Consider the following 22675-nt stretch of genomic DNA (forward strand, 5'->3'; position numbering starts at 1 on the left):
TCAACATTCTGTCTAATTGCTTTGACACTGCACACAAATGTCTGGCAAAATCTACCAGAAGATAACCGTGTCAGGAAAGCATTGCAGGGAGAAAAAAAGCCAGCATTTACCATTGATACCTCAGCTTCTGCTCGGTATTCCCTTATTTTCACCTGCCTGCTGCTGCGTACCTGGGTGGTGTCTAATGGGAATACTATTAGCGCTGCAAAGCCTTACTGTGGCATCAGTGGCATTCAATACACACAATCTATAGGAAAACGTTTCCCTGTGCGCCCACTTCACTTACAGCCTGCCTCTAGCTTTCCCTTTTCCCTGCCCAGCAGACTCACCCTGGCCAATCAGCTGAGGCGAGTGCCACCGAAATTTGCATATGCCCAGACAGAACCCTGAAAACGGTCCACCATTTTTTCTTTCTCTACTTGAAGCAGGGGCCTTGAACGTTTGGGCTGTTTTGCTCTCCCCTGTGGTTCTTGCCCTGTTAAGTAGGGCGAAAAAACACCTCTCGGACCCTCGCCCTCGCAATGGCAGGGTCTCTGTTTGTGGCGCCACATGCCCTGCTAGGCTCAGCTTGTAACACACTCGGGTTTCTCTTCAAAACGAATAAATCTTTCGCCTTTTACTAAAGATTTCCGTGGAGAGGAACGTTTACGAGTTTCATTCAATTTTTTGAGGCCTTGCCACAGGTGAGGCTGTTTATCGTTTGTTGAAGACAAAAGTGCTAGCAGTTGGGGTACACCTGTGGGCTGTCTGCTGTTTCCTTTGCCAGAGGAAGTTGGTGTTTTGTTCTGAGGCCTGCTGTCTACTCATTTGCATAGGCCAGGTGGCTCATGGGAAAGAATTTCTGCGGAGCGTGAGGCTGCTTTTCTTGGCTGTCTTGAATCATCACGACAGCAGGCATTAGATTGTCTCTGCTCCCAACATCTCTGCTGCCAGCAGGCCAGGGGTCACCCTACTTTTCACAGGTGGCCACCAACACTCAGGCTGTGCTTTTCATAGGGCTTGCCCGTTATTGGTGCCCGTTGTTGGTGCCCTTGGAGGTATACAGGAGGCTAGTTCTGGGTGCCTTGGGGGGTGTAAAGATGGCTAGTCCCGGGCTGGCTCCCTCTCAGATTCTTTTGAAAGGGGGTGTCTGGCTTGTGACTCTGGCCTAGCTAGCTAGATCCTTTTAGATTCAGGCTCAGCTAGAGGATGTGCCTGAAAGCACATGACTTGTTCTGGAGCATGGTGGTGGCCCACTGCATTTGGATGGGATGGTTATTGCAGGAAAGGGTCAATTATCATGGAGACAAAAGGCCCAGAGAGCGACTCCAACCGAAAGGGATAGTGATACAAGCAGGCCGAGCTGCTTTAGAGTGTGCTGCCTCTGAGGCCATGGGAAGGTAAGCAGCACTCTTTTGCAGCAGAACTGGGTTCAACATTCTGTCTAATTGCTTTGACACTGCACACAAATGTCTGGCAAAATCTACCAGAAGATAACCGTGTCAGGAAAGCATTGCAGGGAGAAAAAAAGCCAGCATTTACCATTGATACCTCAGCTTCTGCTCGGTATTCCCTTATTTTCACCTGCCTGCTGCTGCGTACCTGGGTGGTGTCTAATGGGAATACTATTAGCGCTGCAAAGCCTTACTGTGGCATCAGTGGCATTCAATACACACAATCTATAGGAAAACGTTTCCCTGCGCGCCCACTTCACTTACAGCCTGCCTCCAGCTTTCCCTTTTCCCTGCCCAGCAGACTCACCCTGGCCAATCAGCTGAGGCGAGTGCCACCGAAATTTGCATATGCCCAGACAGAACCCTGAAAACGGTCCACCATTTTTTCTTTCTCTACTTGAAGCAGGGGCCTTGAACGTTTGGGCTGTTTTGCTCTCCCCTGTGGTTCTTGCCCTGTTAAGTAGGGCGAAAAACCACCTCTCGGACCCTCGCCCTTGCAATGGCAGGGTCTCTGTTTGTGGCGCCACATGCCCTGCTAGGCTCAGCTTGTAACACACTCGGGTTTCTCTTCAAAACGAATAAATCTTTCGCCTTTTACTAAAGATTTCCGTGGAGAGGAACGTTTACGAGTTTCATTCAATTTTTTGAGGCCTTGCCACAGGTGAGGCTGTTTATCGTTTGTTGAAGACAAAAGTGCTAGCAGTTGGGGTACACCTGTGGGCTGTCTGCTGTTTCCTTTGCCAGAGGAAGTTGGTGTTTTGTTCTGAGGCCTGCTGTCTTCTCATTTGCATAGGCCAGGTGGCTCATGGGAAAGAATTTCTGCGGAGCGTGAGGCTGCTTTTCTTGGCTGTCTTGAATCATCACGACAGCAGGCATTAGATTGTCTCTGCTCCCAACATCTCTGCTGCCAGCAGGCCAGGGGTCACCCTACTTTTCACAGGTGGCCACCAACACTCAGGCTGTGCTTTTCATAGGGCTTGCCCGTTATTGGTGCCCTTGGAGGTATACAGGAGGCTAGTTCTGGGTGCCTTGGGAGGTGTAAAGATGGCTAGTCCCGGGCTGGCTCCCTCTCAGATTCTTTTGAAAGGGGGTGTCTGGCTTGTGACTCTGGCCTAGCTAGCTAGATCCTTTTAGATTCAGGCTCAGCTAGAGGATGTGCCTGAAAGCACATGACTTGTTCTGGAGCATGGTGGTGGCCCACTGCATTTGGATGGGATGGTTATTGCAGGAAAGGGTCAATTATCATGGAGACAAAAGGCCCAGAGAGCGACTCCAACCGAAAGGGATAGTGATACAAGCAGGCCGAGCTGCTTTAAAGTGTGCTGCCTCTGAGGCCATGGGAAGGTAAACAGCACTCTTTTGCAGCAGAACTGGGTTCAACATTCTGTCTAATTGCTTTGACACTGCACACAAATGTCTGGCAAAATCTACCAGAAGAGAACCGTGTCAGGAAAGCATTGCAGGGAGAAAAAAAGCCAGCATTTACCATTGATACCTCAGCTTCTGCTCGGTATTCCCTTATTTTCACCTGCCTGCTGCTGCGTACCTGGGTGGTGTCTAATGGGAATACTATTAGCGCTGCAAAGCCTTACTGTGGCATCAGTGGCATTCAATACACACGGGCCCATATTTATACTTTTTGACGCTAAACTGCGCTAACGCAGTTTAGCGTCAAAAAGTTTTGCGCCGTCTAACGCCATTCTGAAGCGCCATGCGGGCGCCGTATTTATGGAATGGCGTTAGACGGCGCAATCAGACCGGCGCTGCCTGGTTTGCGTGGGAAAAAACCACGTAGACCAGACAGCGCCGGCGTAGGGGGAAAATGGCGCATGGGCGTCTTAAAATGGGGCAAGTCAGGTTACGTCGAAAAAATCGTCTTAACCCGACTTGCGCCATTTTTTAACGACGCCCATCCCCCATCAACATGACTCCTATCATTGTAAAGATAGGAGTCATGCCCCCTTGCCCAATGGCCATGCCCAGGGGACTTCTGTCCCCTGGGCATGGTCATTGGGCATAGTGGCATGTAGGGGGGCACAAATAAGGCCCCCCTATGCCACCAAAAAAATATATAAAAAAAAAAAAAATATACTTACCTGAACTTACCTGAATGTCCCTGGGGTGGGTCCCTCCATCCTTGGGGGTCCTCCTGGGGTGGGCAAGGGTGGCAGGGGGGGTCCCTGGGGGCATGGGAGGGCACCTGTGGGTTCATTTTGAGCCCACAGGCCCCTTAACGCCTGCTCTGAGCAGGCGTTAAAAAGTGGCGCAAATGCGCCGTTTTTAGCCACGCCAACTCCCGGGCGTCTCTTTTGCCCGGGAGTATAAATACCACGTAAAGTCCTGGGAGTCATTTTTTAGACGGGAACGCCTCCCTTGCATATCATTAACGCAAGGAAGGGGTTCACGCTAAAAAATGACGCACATTCCGGGAACTTTGGCGCTATTCGCCTCTAACGCCATAGTATAAATATGGCGTTAGTTGGCGTTAGTTTTGCGTCGAAATTGCGTCAAAAAAAACGACGCAATTTAGGCGCAAACGGAGTATAAATATGGCCCACAATCTATAGGAAAACGTTTCCCTGCGCGCCCACTTCACTTACAGCCTGCCTCCAGCTTTCCCTTTTCCCTGCCCAGCAGACTCACCCTGGCCAATCAGCTGAGGCGAGTGCCACCGAAATTTGCATATGCCCAGACAGAACCCTGAAAACGGTCCACCATTTTTTCTTTCTCTACTTGAAGCAGGGGCCTTGAACGTTTGGGCTGTTTTGCTCTCCCCTGTGGTTCTTGCCCTGTTAAGTAGGGCGAAAAACCACCTCTCGGACCCTCGCCCTCGCAATGGCAGGGTCTCTGTTTGTGGCGCCACATGCCCTGCTAGGCTCAGCTTGTAACACACTCGGGTTTCTCTTCAAAATGAATAAATCTTTCGCCTTTTACTAAAGATTTCCGTGGAGAGGAACGTTTACGAGTTTCATTCAATTTTTTGAGGCCTTGCCATAGGTGAGGCTGTTTATCGTTTGTTGAAGACAAAAGTGCTAGCAGTTGGGGTACACCTGTGGGCTGTCTGCTGTTTCCTTTGCCAGAGGAAGTTGGTGTTTTGTTCTGAGGCCTGCTGTCTACTCATTTGCATAGGCCAGGTGGCTCATGGGAAAGAATTTCTGCGGAGCGTGAGGCTGCTTTTCTTGGCTATCTTGAATCATCACGACAGCAGGCATTAGATTGTCTCTGCTCCCAACATCTCTGCTGCCAGCAGGCCAGGGGTCACCCTACTTTTCACAGGTGGCCACCAACACTCAGGCTGTGCTTTTCATAGGGCTTGCCCGTTATTGGTGCCCGTTGTTGGTGCCCTTGGAGGTATACAGGAGGCTAGTTCTGGGTGCCTTGGGAGGTGTAAAGATGGCTAGTCCCGGGCTGGCTCCCTCTCAGATTCTTTTGAAAGGGGGTGTCTGGCTTGTGACTCTGGCCTAGCTAGCTAGATCCTTTTAGATTCAGGCTCAGCTAGAGGATGTGCCTGAAAGCACATGACTTGTTCTGGAGCATGGTGGTGGCCCACTGCATTTGGATGGGATGGTTATTGCAGGAAAGGGTCAATTATCATGGAGACAAAAGGCCCAGAGAGCGACTCCAACCGAAAGGGATAGTGATACAAGCAGGCCGAGCTGCTTTAAAGTGTGCTGCCTCTGAGGCCATGGGAAGGTAAGCAGCACTCTTTTGCAGCAGAACTGGGTTCAACATTCTGTCTAATTGCTTTGACACTGCACACAAATGTCTGGCAAAATCTACCAGAAGATAACCGTGTCAGGAAAGCATTGCAGGGAGAAAAAAAGCCAGCATTTACCATTGATACCTCAGCTTCTGCTCGGTATTCCCTTATTTTCACCTGCCTGCTGCTGCGTACCTGGGTGGTGTCTAATGGGAATACTATTAGCGCTGCAAAGCCTTACTGTGGCATCAGTGGCATTCAATACACACAATCTATAGGAAAACGTTTCCCTGTGCGCCCACTTCACTTACAGCCTGCCTCTAGCTTTCCCTTTTCCCTGCCCAGCAGACTCACCCTGGCCAATCAGCTGAGGCGAGTGCCACCGAAATTTGCATATGCCCAGACAGAACCCTGAAAACGGTCCACCATTTTTTCTTTCTCTACTTGAAGCAGGGGCCTTGAACGTTTGGGCTGTTTTGCTCTCCCCTGTGGTTCTTGCCCTGTTAAGTAGGGCGAAAAAACACCTCTCGGACCCTCGCCCTCGCAATGGCAGGGTCTCTGTTTGTGGCGCCACATGCCCTGCTAGGCTCAGCTTGTAACACACTCGGGTTTCTCTTCAAAACGAATAAATCTTTCGCCTTTTACTAAAGATTTCCGTGGAGAGGAACGTTTACGAGTTTCATTCAATTTTTTGAGGCCTTGCCACAGGTGAGGCTGTTTATCGTTTGTTGAAGACAAAAGTGCTAGCAGTTGGGGTACACCTGTGGGCTGTCTGCTGTTTCCTTTGCCAGAGGAAGTTGGTGTTTTGTTCTGAGGCCTGCTGTCTACTCATTTGCATAGGCCAGGTGGCTCATGGGAAAGAATTTCTGCGGAGCGTGAGGCTGCTTTTCTTGGCTGTCTTGAATCATCACGACAGCAGGCATTAGATTGTCTCTGCTCCCAACATCTCTGCTGCCAGCAGGCCAGGGGTCACCCTACTTTTCACAGGTGGCCACCAACACTCAGGCTGTGCTTTTCATAGGGCTTGCCCGTTATTGGTGCCCTTGGAGGTATACAGGAGGCTAGTTCTGGGTGCCTTGGGAGGTGTAAAGATGGCTATTCCCGGGCTGGCTCCCTCTCAGATTCTTTTGAAAGGGGGTGTCTGGCTTGTGACTCTGGCCTAGCTAGCTAGATCCTTTTAGATTCAGGCTCAGCTAGAGGATGTGCCTGAAAGCACATGACTTGTTCTGGAGCATGGTGGTGGCCCACTGCATTTGGATGGGATGGTTATTGCAGGAAAGGGTCAATTATCATGGAGACAAAAGGCCCAGAGAGCGACTCCAACCGAAAGGGATAGTGATACAAGCAGGCCGAGCTGCTTTAAAGTGTGCTGCCTCTGAGGCCATGGGAAGGTAAACAGCACTCTTTTGCAGCAGAACTGGGTTCAACATTCTGTCTAATTGCTTTGACACTGCACACAAATGTCTGGCAAAATCTACCAGAAGAGAACCGTGTCAGGAAAGCATTGCAGGGAGAAAAAAAGCCAGCATTTACCATTGATACCTCAGCTTCTGCTCGGTATTCCCTTATTTTCACCTGCCTGCTGCTGCGTACCTGGGTGGTGTCTAATGGGAATACTATTAGCGCTGCAAAGCCTTACTGTGGCATCAGTGGCATTCAATACACACAATCTATAGGAAAACGTTTCCCTGCGCGCCCACTTCACTTACAGCCTGCCTCCAGCTTTCCCTTTTCCCTGCCCAGCAGACTCACCCTGGCCAATCAGCTGAGGCGAGTGCCACCGAAATTTGCATATGCCCAGACAGAACCCTGAAAACGGTCCACCATTTTTTCTTTCTCTACTTGAAGCAGGGGCCTTGAACGTTTGGGCTGTTTTGCTCTCCCCTGTGGTTCTTGCCCTGTTAAGTAGGGCGAAAAACCACCTCTCGGACCCTCGCCCTCGCAATGGCAGGGTCTCTGTTTGTGGCGCCACATGCCCTGCTAGGCTCAGCTTGTAACACACTCGGGTTTCTCTTCAAAACGAATAAATCTTTCGCCTTTTACTAAAGATTTCCGTGGAGAGGAACGTTTACGAGTTTCATTCAATTTTTTGAGGCCTTGCCATAGGTGAGGCTGTTTATCGTTTGTTGAAGACAAAAGTGCTAGCAGTTGGGGTACACCTGTGGGCTGTCTGCTGTTTCCTTTGCCAGAGGAAGTTGGTGTTTTGTTCTGAGGCCTGCTGTCTACTCATTTGCATAGGCCAGGTGGCTCATGGGAAAGAATTTCTGCGGAGCGTGAGGCTGCTTTTCTTGGCTATCTTGAATCATCACGACAGCAGGCATTAGATTGTCTCTGCTCCCAACATCTCTGCTGCCAGCAGGCCAGGGGTCACCCTACTTTTCACAGGTGGCCACCAACACTCAGGCTGTGCTTTTCATAGGGCTTGCCCGTTATTGGTGCCCGTTGTTGGTGCCCTTGGAGGTATACAGGAGGCTAGTTCTGGGTGCCTTGGGAGGTGTAAAGATGGCTAGTCCCGGGCTGGCTCCCTCTCAGATTCTTTTGAAAGGGGGTGTCTGGCTTGTGACTCTGGCCTAGCTAGCTAGATCCTTTTAGATTCAGGCTCAGCTAGAGGATGTGCCTGAAAGCACATGACTTGTTCTGGAGCATGGTGGTGGCCCACTGCATTTGGATGGGATGGTTATTGCAGGAAAGGGTCAATTATCATGGAGACAAAAGGCCCAGAGAGCGACTCCAACCGAAAGGGATAGTGATACAAGCAGGCCGAGCTGCTTTAAAGTGTGCTGCCTCTGAGGCCATGGGAAGGTAAACAGCACTCTTTTGCAGCAGAACTGGGTTCAACATTCTGTCTAATTGCTTTGACACTGCACACAAATGTCTGGCAAAATCTACCAGAAGAGAACCGTGTCAGGAAAGCATTGCAGGGAGAAAAAAAGCCAGCATTTACCATTGATACCTCAGCTTCTGCTCGGTATTCCCTTATTTTCACCTGCCTGCTGCTGCGTACCTGGGTGGTGTCTAATGGGAATACTATTAGCGCTGCAAAGCCTTACTGTGGCATCAGTGGCATTCAATACACACGGGCCCATATTTATACTTTTTGACGCTAAACTGCGCTAACGCAGTTTAGCGTCAAAAAGTTTTGCGCCGTCTAACGCCATTCTGAAGCGCCATGCGGGCGCCGTATTTATGGAATGGCGTTAGACGGCGCAATCAGACCGGCGCTGCCTGGTTTGCGTGGGAAAAAACCACGTAGACCAGACAGCGCCGGCGTAGGGGGAAAATGGCGCATGGGCGTCTTAAAATGGGGCAAGTCAGGTTACGTCGAAAAAATCGTCTTAACCCGACTTGCGCCATTTTTTAACGACGCCCATCCCCCATCAACATGACTCCTATCATTGTAAAGATAGGAGTCATGCCCCCTTGCCCAATGGCCATGCCCAGGGGACTTCTGTCCCCTGGGCATGGTCATTGGGCATAGTGGCATGTAGGGGGGCACAAATAAGGCCCCCCTATGCCACCAAAAAAATATATAAAAAAAAAAAAATTATACTTACCTGAACTTACCTGAATGTCCCTGGGGTGGGTCCCTCCATCCTTGGGGGTCCTCCTGGGGTGGGCAAGGGTGGCAGGGGGGGTCCCTGGGGGCATGGGAGGGCACCTGTGGGTTCATTTTGAGCCCACAGGCCCCTTAACGCCTGCTCTGAGCAGGCGTTAAAAAGTGGCGCAAATGCGCCGTTTTTAGCCACGCCAACTCCCGGGCGTCTCTTTTGCCCGGGAGTATAAATACCACGTAAAGTCCTGGGAGTCATTTTTTAGACGGGAACGCCTCCCTTGCATATCATTAACGCAAGGAAGGGGTTCACGCTAAAAAATGACGCACATTCCGGGAACTTTGGCGCTATTCGCCTCTAACGCCATAGTATAAATATGGCGTTAGTTGGCGTTAGTTTTGCGTCGAAATTGCGTCAAAAAAAACGACGCAATTTAGGCGCAAACGGAGTATAAATATGGCCCACAATCTATAGGAAAACGTTTCCCTGCGCGCCCACTTCACTTACAGCCTGCCTCCAGCTTTCCCTTTTCCCTGCCCAGCAGACTCACCCTGGCCAATCAGCTGAGGCGAGTGCCACCGAAATTTGCATATGCCCAGACAGAACCCTGAAAACGGTCCACCATTTTTTCTTTCTCTACTTGAAGCAGGGGCCTTGAACGTTTGGGCTGTTTTGCTCTCCCCTGTGGTTCTTGCCCTGTTAAGTAGGGCGAAAAACCACCTCTCGGACCCTCGCCCTCGCAATGGCAGGGTCTCTGTTTGTGGCGCCACATGCCCTGCTAGGCTCAGCTTGTAACACACTCGGGTTTCTCTTCAAAACGAATAAATCTTTCGCCTTTTACTAAAGATTTCCGTGGAGAGGAACGTTTACGAGTTTCATTCAATTTTTTGAGGCCTTGCCATAGGTGAGGCTGTTTATCGTTTGTTGAAGACAAAAGTGCTAGCAGTTGGGGTACACCTGTGGGCTGTCTGCTGTTTCCTTTGCCAGAGGAAGTTGGTGTTTTGTTCTGAGGCCTGCTGTCTACTCATTTGCATAGGCCAGGTGGCTCATGGGAAAGAATTTCTGCGGAGCGTGAGGCTGCTTTTCTTGGCTATCTTGAATCATCACGACAGCAGGCATTAGATTGTCTCTGCTCCCAACATCTCTGCTGCCAGCAGGCCAGGGGTCACCCTACTTTTCACAGGTGGCCACCAACACTCAGGCTGTGCTTTTCATAGGGCTTGCCCGTTATTGGTGCCCGTTGTTGGTGCCCTTGGAGGTATACAGGAGGCTAGTTCTGGGTGCCTTGGGAGGTGTAAAGATGGCTAGTCCCGGGCTGGCTCCCTCTCAGATTCTTTTGAAAGGGGGTGTCTGGCTTGTGACTCTGGCCTAGCTAGCTAGATCCTTTTAGATTCAGGCTCAGCTAGAGGATGTGCCTGAAAGCACATGACTTGTTCTGGAGCATGGTGGTGGCCCACTGCATTTGGATGGGATGGTTATTGCAGGAAAGGGTCAATTATCATGGAGACAAAAGGCCCAGAGAGCGACTCCAACCGAAAGGGATAGTGATACAAGCAGGCCGAGCTGCTTTAAAGTGTGCTGCCTCTGAGGCCATGGGAAGGTAAACAGCACTCTTTTGCAGCAGAACTGGGTTCAACATTCTGTCTAATTGCTTTGACACTGCACACAAATGTCTGGCAAAATCTACCAGAAGAGAACCGTGTCAGGAAAGCATTGCAGGGAGAAAAAAAGCCAGCATTTACCATTGATACCTCAGCTTCTGCTCGGTATTCCCTTATTTTCACCTGCCTGCTGCTGCGTACCTGGGTGGTGTCTAATGGGAATACTATTAGCGCTGCAAAGCCTTACTGTGGCATCAGTGGCATTCAATACACACGGGCCCATATTTATACTTTTTGACGCTAAACTGCGCTAACGCAGTTTAGCGTCAAAAAGTTTTGCGCCGTCTAACGCCATTCTGAAGCGCCATGCGGGCGCCGTATTTATGGAATGGCGTTAGACGGCGCAATCAGACCGGCGCTGCCTGGTTTGCGTGGGAAAAAACCACGTAGACCAGACAGCGCCGGCGTAGGGGGAAAATGGCGCATGGGCGTCTTAAAATGGGGCAAGTCAGGTTACGTCGAAAAAATCGTCTTAACCCGACTTGCGCCATTTTTTAACGACGCCCATCCCCCATCAACATGACTCCTATCATTGTAAAGATAGGAGTCATGCCCCCTTGCCCAATGGCCATGCCCAGGGGACTTCTGTCCCCTGGGCATGGTCATTGGGCATAGTGGCATGTAGGGGGGCACAAATAAGGCCCCCCTATGCCACCAAAAAAATATATAAAAAAAAAAAAATTATACTTACCTGAACTTACCTGAATGTCCCTGGGGTGGGTCCCTCCATCCTTGGGGGTCCTCCTGGGGTGGGCAAGGGTGGCAGGGGGGGTCCCTGGGGGCATGGGAGGGCACCTGTGGGTTCATTTTGAGCCCACAGGCCCCTTAACGCCTGCTCTGAGCAGGCGTTAAAAAGTGGCGCAAATGCGCCGTTTTTAGCCACGCCAACTCCTGGGCGTCTCTTTTGCCCGGGAGTATAAATACCACGTAAAGTCCTGGGAGTCATTTTTTAGACGGGAACGCCTCCCTTGCATATCATTAACGCAAGGAAGGGGTTCACGCTAAAAAATGACGCACATTCCGGGAACTTTGGCGCTATTCGCCTCTAACGCCATAGTATAAATATGGCGTTAGTTGGCGTTAGTTTTGCGTCGAAATTGCGTCAAAAAAAACGACGCAATTTAGGCGCAAACGGAGTATAAATATGGCCCACAATCTATAGGAAAACGTTTCCCTGCGCGCCCACTTCACTTACAGCCTGCCTCCAGCTTTCCCTTTTCCCTGCCCAGCAGACTCACCCTGGCCAATCAGCTGAGGCGAGTGCCACCGAAATTTGCATATGCCCAGACAGAACCCTGAAAACGGTCCACCATTTTTTCTTTCTCTACTTGAAGCAGGGGCCTTGAACGTTTGGGCTGTTTTGCTCTCCCCTGTGGTTCTTGCCCTGTTAAGTAGGGCGAAAAACCACCTCTCGGACCCTCGCCCTCGCAATGGCAGGGTCTCTGTTTGTGGCGCCACATGCCCTGCTAGGCTCAGCTTGTAACACACTCGGGTTTCTCTTCAAAACGAATAAATCTTTCGCCTTTTACTAAAGATTTCCGTGGAGAGGAACGTTTACGAGTTTCATTCAATTTTTTGAGGCCTTGCCATAGGTGAGGCTGTTTATCGTTTGTTGAAGACAAAAGTGCTAGCAGTTGGGGTACACCTGTGGGCTGTCTGCTGTTTCCTTTGCCAGAGGAAGTTGGTGTTTTGTTCTGAGGCCTGCTGTCTACTCATTTGCATAGGCCAGGTGGCTCATGGGAAAGAATTTCTGCGGAGCGTGAGGCTGCTTTTCTTGGCTATCTTGAATCATCACGACAGCAGGCATTAGATTGTCTCTGCTCCCAACATCTCTGCTGCCAGCAGGCCAGGGGTCACCCTACTTTTCACAGGTGGCCACCAACACTCAGGCTGTGCTTTTCATAGGGCTTGCCCGTTATTGGTGCCCGTTGTTGGTGCCCTTGGAGGTATACAGGAGGCTAGTTCTGGGTGCCTTGGGGGGTGTAAAGATGGCTAGTCCCGGGCTGGCTCCCTCTCAGATTCTTTTGAAAGGGGGTGTCTGGCTTGTGACTCTGGCCTAGCTAGCTAGATCCTTTTAGATTCAGGCTCAGCTAGAGGATGTGCCTGAAAGCACATGACTTGTTCTGGAGCATGGTGGTGGCCCACTGCATTTGGATGGGATGGTTATTGCAGGAAAGGGTCAATTATCATGGAGACAAAAGGCCCAGAGAGCGACTCCAACCGAAAGGGATAGTGATACAAGCAGGCCGAGCTGCTTTAGAGTGTGCTGCCTCTGAGGCCATGGGAAGGTAAGCAGCACTCTTTTGCAGCAGAACTGGGTTCAACATTCTGTCTAATTGCTTTGACACTGCACACAAATGTCTGGCAAAATCTACCAGAAGATAACCGTGTCAGGAAAGCATTGCAGGGAGAAAAAAAGCCAGCATTTACCATTGATACCTCAGCTTCTGCTCGGTATTCCCTTATTTTCACCTGCCTGCTGCTGCGTACCTGGGTGGTGTCTAATGGGAATACTATTAGCGCTGCAAAGCCTTACTGTGGCATCAGTGGCATTCAATACACACAATCTATAGGAAAACGTTTCCCTGCGCGCCCACTTCACTTACAGCCTGCCTCCAGCTTTCCCTTTTCCCTGCCCAGCAGACTCACCCTGGCCAATCAGCTGAGGCGAGTGCCACCGAAATTTGCATATGCCCAGACAGAACCCTGAAAACGGTCCACCATTTTTTCTTTCTCTACTTGAAGCAGGGGCCTTGAACGTTTGGGCTGTTTTGCTCTCCCCTGTGGTTCTTGCCCTGTTAAGTAGGGCGAAAAACCACCTCTCGGACCCTCGCCCTTGCAATGGCAGGGTCTCTGTTTGTGGCGCCACATGCCCTGCTAGGCTCAGCTTGTAACACACTCGGGTTTCTCTTCAAAACGAATAAATCTTTCGCCTTTTACTAAAGATTTCCGTGGAGAGGAACGTTTACGAGTTTCATTCAATTTTTTGAGGCCTTGCCACAGGTGAGGCTGTTTATCGTTTGTTGAAGACAAAAGTGCTAGCAGTTGGGGTACACCTGTGGGCTGTCTGCTGTTTCCTTTGCCAGAGGAAGTTGGTGTTTTGTTCTGAGGCCTGCTGTCTACTCATTTGCATAGGCCAGGTGGCTCATGGGAAAGAATTTCTGCGGAGCGTGAGGCTGCTTTTCTTGGCTGTCTTGAATCATCACGACAGCAGGCATTAGATTGTCTCTGCTCCCAACATCTCTGCTGCCAGCAGGCCAGGGGTCACCCTACTTTTCACAGGTGGCCACCAACACTCAGGCTGTGCTTTTCATAGGGCTTGCCCGTTATTGGTGCCCTTGGAGGTATACAGGAGGCTAGTTCTGGGTGCCTTGGGAGGTGTAAAGATGGCTAGTCCCGGGCTGGCTCCCTCTCAGATTCTTTTGAAAGGGGGTGTCTGGCTTGTGACTCTGGCCTAGCTAGCTAGATCCTTTTAGATTCAGGCTCAGCTAGAGGATGTGCCTGAAAGCACATGACTTGTTCTGGAGCATGGTGGTGGCCCACTGCATTTGGATGGGATGGTTATTGCAGGAAAGGGTCAATTATCATGGAGACAAAAGGCCCAGAGAGCGACTCCAACCGAAAGGGATAGTGATACAAGCAGGCCGAGCTGCTTTAAAGTGTGCTGCCTCTGAGGCCATGGGAAGGTAAACAGCACTCTTTTGCAGCAGAACTGGGTTCAACATTCTGTCTAATTGCTTTGACACTGCACACAAATGTCTGGCAAAATCTACCAGAAGAGAACCGTGTCAGGAAAGCATTGCAGGGAGAAAAAAAGCCAGCATTTACCATTGATACCTCAGCTTCTGCTCGGTATTCCCTTATTTTCACCTGCCTGCTGCTGCGTACCTGGGTGGTGTCTAATGGGAATACTATTAGCGCTGCAAAGCCTTACTGTGGCATCAGTGGCATTCAATACACACGGGCCCATATTTATACTTTTTGACGCTAAACTGCGCTAACGCAGTTTAGCGTCAAAAAGTTTTGCGCCGTCTAACGCCATTCTGAAGCGCCATGCGGGCGCCGTATTTATGGAATGGCGTTAGACGGCGCAATCAGACCGGCGCTGCCTGGTTTGCGTGGGAAAAAACCACGTAGACCAGACAGCGCCGGCGTAGGGGGAAAATGGCGCATGGGCGTCTTAAAATGGGGCAAGTCAGGTTACGTCGAAAAAATCGTCTTAACCCGACTTGCGCCATTTTTTAACGACGCCCATCCCCCATCAACATGACTCCTATCATTGTAAAGATAGGAGTCATGCCCCCTTGCCCAATGGCCATGCCCAGGGGACTTCTGTCCCCTGGGCATGGTCATTGGGCATAGTGGCATGTAGGGGGGCACAAATAAGGCCCCCCTATGCCACCAAAAAAATATATAAAAAAAAAAAAATTATACTTACCTGAACTTACCTGAATGTCCCTGGGGTGGGTCCCTCCATCCTTGGGGGTCCTCCTGGGGTGGGCAAGGGTGGCAGGGGGGGTCCCTGGGGGCATGGGAGGGCACCTGTGGGTTCATTTTGAGCCCACAGGCCCCTTAACGCCTGCTCTGAGCAGGCGTTAAAAAGTGGCGCAAATGCGCCGTTTTTAGCCACGCCAACTCCCGGGCGTCTCTTTTGCCCGGGAGTATAAATACCACGTAAAGTCCTGGGAGTCATTTTTTAGACGGGAACGCCTCCCTTGCATATCATTAACGCAAGGAAGGGGTTCACGCTAAAAAATGACGCACATTCCGGGAACTTTGGCGCTATTCGCCTCTAACGCCATAGTATAAATATGGCGTTAGTTGGCGTTAGTTTTGCGTCGAAATTGCGTCAAAAAAAACGACGCAATTTAGGCGCAAACGGAGTATAAATATGGCCCACAATCTATAGGAAAACGTTTCCCTGCGCGCCCACTTCACTTACAGCCTGCCTCCAGCTTTCCCTTTTCCCTGCCCAGCAGACTCACCCTGGCCAATCAGCTGAGGCGAGTGCCACCGAAATTTGCATATGCCCAGACAGAACCCTGAAAACGGTCCACCATTTTTTCTTTCTCTACTTGAAGCAGGGGCCTTGAACGTTTGGGCTGTTTTGCTCTCCCCTGTGGTTCTTGCCCTGTTAAGTAGGGCGAAAAACCACCTCTCGGACCCTCGCCCTCGCAATGGCAGGGTCTCTGTTTGTGGCGCCACATGCCCTGCTAGGCTCAGCTTGTAACACACTCGGGTTTCTCTTCAAAACGAATAAATCTTTCGCCTTTTACTAAAGATTTCCGTGGAGAGGAACGTTTACGAGTTTCATTCAATTTTTTGAGGCCTTGCCATAGGTGAGGCTGTTTATCGTTTGTTGAAGACAAAAGTGCTAGCAGTTGGGGTACACCTGTGGGCTGTCTGCTGTTTCCTTTGCCAGAGGAAGTTGGTGTTTTGTTCTGAGGCCTGCTGTCTACTCATTTGCATAGGCCAGGTGGCTCATGGGAAAGAATTTCTGCGGAGCGTGAGGCTGCTTTTCTTGGCTATCTTGAATCATCACGACAGCAGGCATTAGATTGTCTCTGCTCCCAACATCTCTGCTGCCAGCAGGCCAGGGGTCACCCTACTTTTCACAGGTGGCCACCAACACTCAGGCTGTGCTTTTCATAGGGCTTGCCCGTTATTGGTGCCCGTTGTTGGTGCCCTTGGAGGTATACAGGAGGCTAGTTCTGGGTGCCTTGGGAGGTGTAAAGATGGCTAGTCCCGGGCTGGCTCCCTCTCAGATTCTTTTGAAAGGGGGTGTCTGGCTTGTGACTCTGGCCTAGCTAGCTAGATCCTTTTAGATTCAGGCTCAGCTAGAGGATGTGCCTGAAAGCACATGACTTGTTCTGGAGCATGGTGGTGGCCCACTGCATTTGGATGGGATGGTTATTGCAGGAAAGGGTCAATTATCATGGAGACAAAAGGCCCAGAGAGCGACTCCAACCGAAAGGGATAGTGATACAAGCAGGCCGAGCTGCTTTAAAGTGTGCTGCCTCTGAGGCCATGGGAAGGTAAGCAGCACTCTTTTGCAGCAGAACTGGGTTCAACATTCTGTCTAATTGCTTTGACACTGCACACAAATGTCTGGCAAAATCTACCAGAAGATAACCGTGTCAGGAAAGCATTGCAGGGAGAAAAAAAGCCAGCATTTACCATTGATACCTCAGCTTCTGCTCGGTATTCCCTTATTTTCACCTGCCTGCTGCTGCGTACCTGGGTGGTGTCTAATGGGAATACTATTAGCGCTGCAAAGCCTTACTGTGGCATCAGTGGCATTCAATACACACAATCTATAGGAAAACGTTTCCCTGTGCGCCCACTTCACTTACAGCCTGCCTCTAGCTTTCCCTTTTCCCTGCCCAGCAGACTCACCCTGGCCAATCAGCTGAGGCGAGTGCCACCGAAATTTGCATATGCCCAGACAGAACCCTGAAAACGGTCCACCATTTTTTCTTTCTCTACTTGAAGCAGGGGCCTTGAACGTTTGGGCTGTTTTGCTCTCCCCTGTGGTTCTTGCCCTGTTAAGTAGGGCGAAAAAACACCTCTCGGACCCTCGCCCTCGCAATGGCAGGGTCTCTGTTTGTGGCGCCACATGCCCTGCTAGGCTCAGCTTGTAACACACTCGGGTTTCTCTTCAAAACGAATAAATCTTTCGCCTTTTACTAAAGATTTCCGTGGAGAGGAACGTTTACGAGTTTCATTCAATTTTTTGAGGCCTTGCCACAGGTGAGGCTGTTTATCGTTTGTTGAAGACAAAAGTGCTAGCAGTTGGGGTACACCTGTGGGCTGTCTGCTGTTTCCTTTGCCAGAGGAAGTTGGTGTTTTGTTCTGAGGCCTGCTGTCTACTCATTTGCATAGGCCAGGTGGCTCATGGGAAAGAATTTCTGCGGAGCGTGAGGCTGCTTTTCTTGGCTGTCTTGAATCATCACGACAGCAGGCATTAGATTGTCTCTGTTCCCAACATCTCTGCTGCCAGCAGGCCAGGGGTCACCCTACTTTTCACAGGTGGCCACCAACACTCAGGCTGTGCTTTTCATAGGGCTTGCCCGTTATTGGTGCCCGTTGTTGGTGCCCTTGGAGGTATACAGGAGGCTAGTTCTGGGTGCCTTGGGGGGTGTAAAGATGGCTAGTCCCGGGCTGGCTCCCTCTCAGATTCTTTTGAAAGGGGGTGTCTGGCTTGTGACTCTGGCCTAGCTAGCTAGATCCTTTTAGATTCAGGCTCAGCTAGAGGATGTGCCTGAAAGCACATGACTTGTTCTGGAGCATGGTGGTGGCCCACTGCATTTGGATGGGATGGTTATTGCAGGAAAGGGTCAATTATCATGGAGACAAAAGGCCCAGAGAGCGACTCCAACCGAAAGGGATAGTGATACAAGCAGGCCGAGCTGCTTTAGAGTGTGCTGCCTCTGAGGCCATGGGAAGGTAAGCAGCACTCTTTTGCAGCAGAACTGGGTTCAACATTCTGTCTAATTGCTTTGACACTGCACACAAATGTCTGGCAAAATCTACCAGAAGATAACCGTGTCAGGAAAGCATTGCAGGGAGAAAAAAAGCCAGCATTTACCATTGATACCTCAGCTTCTGCTCGGTATTCCCTTATTTTCACCTGCCTGCTGCTGCGTACCTGGGTGGTGTCTAATGGGAATACTATTAGCGCTGCAAAGCCTTACTGTGGCATCAGTGGCATTCAATACACACAATCTATAGGAAAACGTTTCCCTGCGCGCCCACTTCACTTACAGCCTGCCTCCAGCTTTCCCTTTTCCCTGCCCAGCAGACTCACCCTGGCCAATCAGCTGAGGCGAGTGCCACCGAAATTTGCATATGCCCAGACAGAACCCTGAAAACGGTCCACCATTTTTTCTTTCTCTACTTGAAGCAGGGGCCTTGAACGTTTGGGCTGTTTTGCTCTCCCCTGTGGTTCTTGCCCTGTTAAGTAGGGCGAAAAACCACCTCTCGGACCCTCGCCCTTGCAATGGCAGGGTCTCTGTTTGTGGCGCCACATGCCCTGCTAGGCTCAGCTTGTAACACACTCGGGTTTCTCTTCAAAACGAATAAATCTTTCGCCTTTTACTAAAGATTTCCGTGGAGAGGAACGTTTACGAGTTTCATTCAATTTTTTGAGGCCTTGCCACAGGTGAGGCTGTTTATCGTTTGTTGAAGACAAAAGTGCTAGCAGTTGGGGTACACCTGTGGGCTGTCTGCTGTTTCCTTTGCCAGAGGAAGTTGGTGTTTTGTTCTGAGGCCTGCTGTCTACTCATTTGCATAGGCCAGGTGGCTCATGGGAAAGAATTTCTGCGGAGCGTGAGGCTGCTTTTCTTGGCTGTCTTGAATCATCACGACAGCAGGCATTAGATTGTCTCTGCTCCCAACATCTCTGCTGCCAGCAGGCCAGGGGTCACCCTACTTTTCACAGGTGGCCACCAACACTCAGGCTGTGCTTTTCATAGGGCTTGCCCGTTGTTGGTGCCCTTGGAGGTATACAGGAGGCTAGTTCTGGGTGCCTTGGGAGGTGTAAAGATGGCTAGTCCCGGGCTGGCTCCCTCTCAGATTCTTTTGAAAGGGGGTGTCTGGCTTGTGACTCTGGCCTAGCTAGCTAGATCCTTTTAGATTCAGGCTCAGCTAGAGGATGTGCCTGAAAGCACATGACTTGTTCTGGAGCATGGTGGTGGCCCACTGCATTTGGATGGGATGGTTATTGCAGGAAAGGGTCAATTATCATGGAGACAAAAGGCCCAGAGAGCGACTCCAACCGAAAGGGATAGTGATACAAGCAGGCCGAGCTGCTTTAAAGTGTGCTGCCTCTGAGGCCATGGGAAGGTAAACAGCACTCTTTTGCAGCAGAACTGGGTTCAACATTCTGTCTAATTGCTTTGACACTGCACACAAATGTCTGGCAAAATCTACCAGAAGAGAACCGTGTCAGGAAAGCATTGCAGGGAGAAAAAAAGCCAGCATTTACCATTGATACCTCAGCTTCTGCTCGGTATTCCCTTATTTTCACCTGCCTGCTGCTGCGTACCTGGGTGGTGTCTAATGGGAATACTATTAGCGCTGCAAAGCCTTACTGTGGCATCAGTGGCATTCAATACACACGGGCCCATATTTATACTTTTTGACGCTAAACTGCGCTAACGCAGTTTAGCGTCAAAAAGTTTTGCGCCGTCTAACGCCATTCTGAAGCGCCATGCGGGCGCCGTATTTATGGAATGGCGTTAGACGGCGCAATCAGACCGGCGCTGCCTGGTTTGCGTGGGAAAAAACCACGTAGACCAGACAGCGCCGGCGTAGGGGGAAAATGGCGCATGGGCGTCTTAAAATGGGGCAAGTCAGGTTACGTCGAAAAAATCGTCTTAACCCGACTTGCGCCATTTTTTAACGACGCCCATCCCCCATCAACATGACTCCTATCATTGTAAAGATAGGAGTCATGCCCCCTTGCCCAATGGCCATGCCCAGGGGACTTCTGTCCCCTGGGCATGGTCATTGGGCATAGTGGCATGTAGGGGGGCACAAATAAGGCCCCCCTATGCCACCAAAAAAATATATAAAAAAAAAAAAATTATACTTACCTGAACTTACCTGAATGTCCCTGGGGTGGGTCCCTCCATCCTTGGGGGTCCTCCTGGGGTGGGCAAGGGTGGCAGGGGGGGTCCCTGGGGGCATGGGAGGGCACCTGTGGGTTCATTTTGAGCCCACAGGCCCCTTAACGCCTGCTCTGAGCAGGCGTTAAAAAGTGGCGCAAATGCGCCGTTTTTAGCCACGCCAACTCCTGGGCGTCTCTTTTGCCCGGGAGTATAAATACCACGTAAAGTCCTGGGAGTCATTTTTTAGACGGGAACGCCTCCCTTGCATATCATTAACGCAAGGAAGGGGTTCACGCTAAAAAATGACGCACATTCCGGGAACTTTGGCGCTATTCGCCTCTAACGCCATAGTATAAATATGGCGTTAGTTGGCGTTAGTTTTGCGTCGAAATTGCGTCAAAAAAAACGACGCAATTTAGGCGCAAACGGAGTATAAATATGGCCCACAATCTATAGGAAAACGTTTCCCTGCGCGCCCACTTCACTTACAGCCTGCCTCCAGCTTTCCCTTTTCCCTGCCCAGCAGACTCACCCTGGCCAATCAGCTGAGGCGAGTGCCACCGAAATTTGCATATGCCCAGACAGAACCCTGAAAACGGTCCACCATTTTTTCTTTCTCTACTTGAAGCAGGGGCCTTGAACGTTTGGGCTGTTTTGCTCTCCCCTGTGGTTCTTGCCCTGTTAAGTAGGGCGAAAAACCACCTCTCGGACCCTCGCCCTCGCAATGGCAGGGTCTCTGTTTGTGGCGCCACATGCCCTGCTAGGCTCAGCTTGTAACACACTCGGGTTTCTCTTCAAAACGAATAAATCTTTCGCCTTTTACTAAAGATTTCCGTGGAGAGGAACGTTTACGAGTTTCATTCAATTTTTTGAGGCCTTGCCATAGGTGAGGCTGTTTATCGTTTGTTGAAGACAAAAGTGCTAGCAGTTGGGGTACACCTGTGGGCTGTCTGCTGTTTCCTTTGCCAGAGGAAGTTGGTGTTTTGTTCTGAGGCCTGCTGTCTACTCATTTGCATAGGCCAGGTGGCTCATGGGAAAGAATTTCTGCGGAGCGTGAGGCTGCTTTTCTTGGCTATCTTGAATCATCACGACAGCAGGCATTAGATTGTCTCTGCTCCCAACATCTCTGCTGCCAGCAGGCCAGGGGTCACCCTACTTTTCACAGGTGGCCACCAACACTCAGGCTGTGCTTTTCATAGGGCTTGCCCGTTATTGGTGCCCGTTGTTGGTGCCCTTGGAGGTATACAGGAGGCTAGTTCTGGGTGCCTTGGGGGGTGTAAAGATGGCTAGTCCCGGGCTGGCTCCCTCTCAGATTCTTTTGAAAGGGGGTGTCTGGCTTGTGACTCTGGCCTAGCTAGCTAGATCCTTTTAGATTCAGGCTCAGCTAGAGGATGTGCCTGAAAGCACATGACTTGTTCTGGAGCATGGTGGTGGCCCACTGCATTTGGATGGGATGGTTATTGCAGGAAAGGGTCAATTATCATGGAGACAAAAGGCCCAGAGAGCGACTCCAACCGAAAGGGATAGTGATACAAGCAGGCCGAGCTGCTTTAGAGTGTGCTGCCTCTGAGGCCATGGGAAGGTAAGCAGCACTCTTTTGCAGCAGAACTGGGTTCAACATTCTGTCTAATTGCTTTGACACTGCACACAAATGTCTGGCAAAATCTACCAGAAGATAACCGTGTCAGGAAAGCATTGCAGGGAGAAAAAAAGCCAGCATTTACCATTGATACCTCAGCTTCTGCTCGGTATTCCCTTATTTTCACCTGCCTGCTGCTGCGTACCTGGGTGGTGTCTAATGGGAATACTATTAGCGCTGCAAAGCCTTACTGTGGCATCAGTGGCATTCAATACACACAATCTATAGGAAAACGTTTCCCTGCGCGCCCACTTCACTTACAGCCTGCCTCCAGCTTTCCCTTTTCCCTGCCCAGCAGACTCACCCTGGCCAATCAGCTGAGGCGAGTGCCACCGAAATTTGCATATGCCCAGACAGAACCCTGAAAACGGTCCACCATTTTTTCTTTCTCTACTTGAAGCAGGGGCCTTGAACGTTTGGGCTGTTTTGCTCTCCCCTGTGGTTCTTGCCCTGTTAAGTAGGGCGAAAAACCACCTCTCGGACCCTCGCCCTTGCAATGGCAGGGTCTCTGTTTGTGGCGCCACATGCCCTGCTAGGCTCAGCTTGTAACACACTCGGGTTTCTCTTCAAAACGAATAAATCTTTCGCCTTTTACTAAAGATTTCCGTGGAGAGGAACGTTTACGAGTTTCATTCAATTTTTTGAGGCCTTGCCACAGGTGAGGCTGTTTATCGTTTGTTGAAGACAAAAGTGCTAGCAGTTGGGGTACACCTGTGGGCTGTCTGCTGTTTCCTTTGCCAGAGGAAGTTGGTGTTTTGTTCTGAGGCCTGCTGTCTACTCATTTGCATAGGCCAGGTGGCTCATGGGAAAGAATTTCTGCGGAGCGTGAGGCTGCTTTTCTTGGCTGTCTTGAATCATCACGACAGCAGGCATTAGATTGTCTCTGCTCCCAACATCTCTGCTGCCAGCAGGCCAGGGGTCACCCTACTTTTCACAGGTGGCCACCAACACTCAGGCTGTGCTTTTCATAGGGCTTGCCCGTTATTGGTGCCCTTGGAGGTATACAGGAGGCTAGTTCTGGGTGCCTTGGGAGGTGTAAAGATGGCTAGTCCCGGGCTGGCTCCCTCTCAGATTCTTTTG

The 22675-nt window shown here is 50.6% G+C and overlaps 13 non-coding genes across 13 annotated transcripts; all 13 read left to right on the forward strand.

Annotated features, from left to right (window-relative positions):
• Positions 1-575: 575 nt before the first annotated feature.
• LOC138275712 (U5 spliceosomal RNA) lies at positions 576-691 on the forward strand. The gene has a single exon (XR_011200484.1). It is a non-coding gene; the product is annotated as a U5 spliceosomal RNA (small nuclear RNA).
• Positions 692-1986: 1295 nt separating this feature from the next.
• Positions 1987-2102, forward strand: LOC138275713 (U5 spliceosomal RNA). The gene has a single exon (XR_011200485.1). It is a non-coding gene; the product is annotated as a U5 spliceosomal RNA (small nuclear RNA).
• Positions 2103-4322: 2220 nt separating this feature from the next.
• Positions 4323-4438, forward strand: LOC138275682 (U5 spliceosomal RNA). The gene has a single exon (XR_011200455.1). It is a non-coding gene; the product is annotated as a U5 spliceosomal RNA (small nuclear RNA).
• A 1295-nt stretch (positions 4439-5733) lies between these two features.
• LOC138275715 (U5 spliceosomal RNA) lies at positions 5734-5849 on the forward strand. The gene has a single exon (XR_011200487.1). It is a non-coding gene; the product is annotated as a U5 spliceosomal RNA (small nuclear RNA).
• A 1282-nt stretch (positions 5850-7131) lies between these two features.
• Positions 7132-7247, forward strand: LOC138275691 (U5 spliceosomal RNA). Its single transcript, XR_011200464.1, has one exon. It is a non-coding gene; the product is annotated as a U5 spliceosomal RNA (small nuclear RNA).
• A 2233-nt stretch (positions 7248-9480) lies between these two features.
• On the forward strand, positions 9481-9596 carry LOC138275702 (U5 spliceosomal RNA). The gene has a single exon (XR_011200475.1). It is a non-coding gene; the product is annotated as a U5 spliceosomal RNA (small nuclear RNA).
• Positions 9597-11829: 2233 nt separating this feature from the next.
• On the forward strand, positions 11830-11945 carry LOC138275714 (U5 spliceosomal RNA). The gene has a single exon (XR_011200486.1). It is a non-coding gene; the product is annotated as a U5 spliceosomal RNA (small nuclear RNA).
• Positions 11946-13240: 1295 nt separating this feature from the next.
• LOC138275716 (U5 spliceosomal RNA) lies at positions 13241-13356 on the forward strand. Its single transcript, XR_011200488.1, has one exon. It is a non-coding gene; the product is annotated as a U5 spliceosomal RNA (small nuclear RNA).
• A 2220-nt stretch (positions 13357-15576) lies between these two features.
• On the forward strand, positions 15577-15692 carry LOC138275725 (U5 spliceosomal RNA). The gene has a single exon (XR_011200497.1). It is a non-coding gene; the product is annotated as a U5 spliceosomal RNA (small nuclear RNA).
• A 1295-nt stretch (positions 15693-16987) lies between these two features.
• On the forward strand, positions 16988-17103 carry LOC138275717 (U5 spliceosomal RNA). The gene has a single exon (XR_011200489.1). It is a non-coding gene; the product is annotated as a U5 spliceosomal RNA (small nuclear RNA).
• Positions 17104-18398: 1295 nt separating this feature from the next.
• LOC138275718 (U5 spliceosomal RNA) lies at positions 18399-18514 on the forward strand. Its single transcript, XR_011200490.1, has one exon. It is a non-coding gene; the product is annotated as a U5 spliceosomal RNA (small nuclear RNA).
• Positions 18515-20734: 2220 nt separating this feature from the next.
• LOC138275645 (U5 spliceosomal RNA) lies at positions 20735-20850 on the forward strand. The gene has a single exon (XR_011200418.1). It is a non-coding gene; the product is annotated as a U5 spliceosomal RNA (small nuclear RNA).
• A 1295-nt stretch (positions 20851-22145) lies between these two features.
• Positions 22146-22261, forward strand: LOC138275719 (U5 spliceosomal RNA). Its single transcript, XR_011200491.1, has one exon. It is a non-coding gene; the product is annotated as a U5 spliceosomal RNA (small nuclear RNA).
• The last annotated feature ends 414 nt before the right edge of the window (positions 22262-22675 follow it).

Source organism: Pleurodeles waltl, unplaced genomic scaffold (assembly GCF_031143425.1).
Source record: "Pleurodeles waltl isolate 20211129_DDA unplaced genomic scaffold, aPleWal1.hap1.20221129 scaffold_302, whole genome shotgun sequence".
NCBI classification, from domain to species: Eukaryota; Metazoa; Chordata; class Amphibia; order Caudata; family Salamandridae; genus Pleurodeles; species Pleurodeles waltl.